The following is a 2,620-nucleotide window of genomic DNA, read 5'->3' as shown; positions in this document are numbered from 1 at the left end:
ATGCGAAACCTTGCCTTGAGCATACCAAACGCTCTCTCAACTGGCATCCTTGTGCTTGATTGAATGAAATTCCAATGGTACTTTAGACGTGTCAACCCTTCCTTGCATCCTTTGAAAGGCACTAACATGTATGGCCATGCGGGGTAAGCACAGTCGCCAACCAAACAATAGTTACCCAGCTCGCCCCTTGCACATGCTTGCCCTATATCACTTCTGGAGAAGTTCAAGGAGTCATGCGCTGATCCGGCCCAACCGACATCATAATTCCATACTCATTGGCAGCTACTGTTAGTTGTAGCAAAATAAAGTGGAACCCTTTCCGATTGAAGTAGTCAACATGGTTGTCTCGGGGTGCAATGATGGGGATGTGAGAACCATCTATCGCACCAACGACGTAGGGAATTCCCCTAAGTGCCTCAAACTCTCGTGCTAAAGTTGCAAGCCGAGATCTTGAAGGCCATCTTATGTACATATTCCGAAGACCCGATTTCACAATTGCCTTAGAAAATGCAAGGATTATTTCACAACATATGCTCTTAACGCAACCATAGGTGCCACCAAGGCCCAAGAGTCCATCTCCTGTAGCAAGTCTGCTTAGAGCAATGGCTACCCTATCTTGAATAGACACAGGCACACGGAAGTTTGTGGTTTTCTTTTGCATGAATGGTGCTAGACTCCCACAAAGGTAATGAAAGGTTTCTTTGCTAACCCTAAGACGCCGCTTGAACATGCTAGCACTATAAGCACTTAGGAGATAGCATTTTACAAAGCCTTGAGGCCGTGGATATGCCCACGCTTGTCTGTGTTCATGACCCCTCCTACGGTTTGCAATCTTCCTCAATCTCACAGATCGTGCCATGCATTCGGTAACATGCAACCAAGTCTGCACTATGCACTCATCATTGTGCATGCTTGGTTCTTTAAGCAATTCATAGATCGCTATAGAACACAACCACGCACAATGGAGTGCAATGTCTTTGGACATGCCCATTGTCACCTGCAAATCCAAAACAAGTTGATACATATTCAATTCTCAGCTTATATGGCTTCTTAGGAGCTTAGAAACATTCATAAATCCATACAACGCATAGGAACAAAGCAACGTCGAGATCCCAAACTTTATAAACCCATACAAGAATAATAACAAGAATTTCCTCCGCCAAGGCTACTTGTTGCCCCCCCTTCCTTCCTTAAGGAATTCACTCATTGTGGCATGCAATCCTGCCAATATCTTCAGTCGCTCCCTCTCCAAGGCAACATTTTGGCTAGAGGTCTCCTTGAGATGGTCCAATAGATGTTTCCCAGTATCGGCCATTGTGGCCAAAGATTCCTCATACTTGGGAGTCACTCGACGACTTGAGGACATGGGTGCTTGTGGCTTCTCGTCATCTAGTGCTATAGTTACTTCATCCTTGTCACCGCCGAGGAAAGTAGCATCATCCGTTGTTGATGAAGAAGTGTGGCTAAGAGGAGTGACCGTGGCTCTATCGTGGTAATACTCATCCACCACATCGAACCATTTACATGTGTGCCTCCTGTCATTGCCAGATACCGAGTTGTGAGCTTTGTCCACTCTATATTTTGCTAGCACCGCTTGCCACTTCTTGCGACAACTTTCACTATCCTTATCGAAATCAGGGTAAATGCCGGCTAGCTTTGTGGCCACCTTTGCCCACAAGTTGACCCCTTGTTTCCCAGGATTGTTGAACTCCTCACTCATGCCCCCCTGACATGAATGAGTTGGTCAACCCAAAAGTCTTGCCACTTGCTTTTCTTATTGACATTGTCGTCATCTTCCCCCAAGTCCACCACCACCTTCTTTTTGGAGTTCCTAGGTTTCTTTGGCGCAGGTTGGGTCTCTGGCACAATCTCCTCATCGCTAGGCTCCTTCCTCATGCCACGAACTCGCTTTGGTTGAGAAGATAAAGGGGGGTTATTGAGCGAGTTGGGTGATGGTTGGCTTCCTGGGGAATTGGGAATGGAACCCATGTTTGGGATACCTAGGGGGGATGATCGATTAGGAGGTTGCGCTACCATATGTGAATGGGGGGGGGGGCGAAACATGAAGGGAGAGTTTGGAGAAAAGGAAGGAGAATTGAGCATGGCTTGGAAGCCATGAGGTGGCACATGAAAAGGAGGATGGGGAAATGAATATAAATTAGAGTGCGAGAGAGAAGTTTGGGAGAAAATAGGATCATCGTCGCCTCGTTGTTGCGATGAATCAAATTCATGGCTCGTGTTGGAATCCATAGTACCTACATCAAACACGAAGAGAATATTAGCACCACATAAATTAAAAACACATAGATAAGTCATGATAATGGAAATGCGGTTTGTGAGGGGTCACCTTATGTGCTCGCTTCACGTTGCCTCCCGCGCTTTTTGCACATCCCTAAAAGAAAACCATAAGCACACAATGTCAAAGGCATGGCAAGTGTACCACAAAAACATTAAAAGAAAGGTAAATGGGTGGATAAAAAGAAAGCATGATTGAAGTGCATGCAAAAGCACCTTGGAGAATGGAACTTGTGAAGCTTATGTTTGTTCTCTGTTCTCTGGAAATTCTAGAGGGTACAAAATCTCACCCTAAACCCTTTAATTTATAGGAAATTGAAGGGTG

General features: G+C 45.5%; 1 pseudogene; it reads right to left on the bottom strand.

Moving 5' to 3' along the window:
• Window positions 1-1,159: 1,159 nt before the first annotated feature.
• On the bottom strand, window positions 1,160-1,989 carry LOC147642172 (uncharacterized; annotated as a pseudogene).
• Between the last annotated feature and the right edge of the window lie 631 nt (window positions 1,990-2,620).

Source organism: Cibotium barometz, chromosome 1, assembly GCF_041138505.1.
Source record: "Cibotium barometz isolate CiBa-2024 chromosome 1, ASM4113850v1, whole genome shotgun sequence".
Lineage (NCBI taxonomy): Eukaryota > Viridiplantae > Streptophyta > Polypodiopsida > Cyatheales > Cibotiaceae > Cibotium > Cibotium barometz.
Note: the sequence above shows the minus strand (reverse complement) of the source record. Positions and strands in the feature narration are given on the sequence as shown.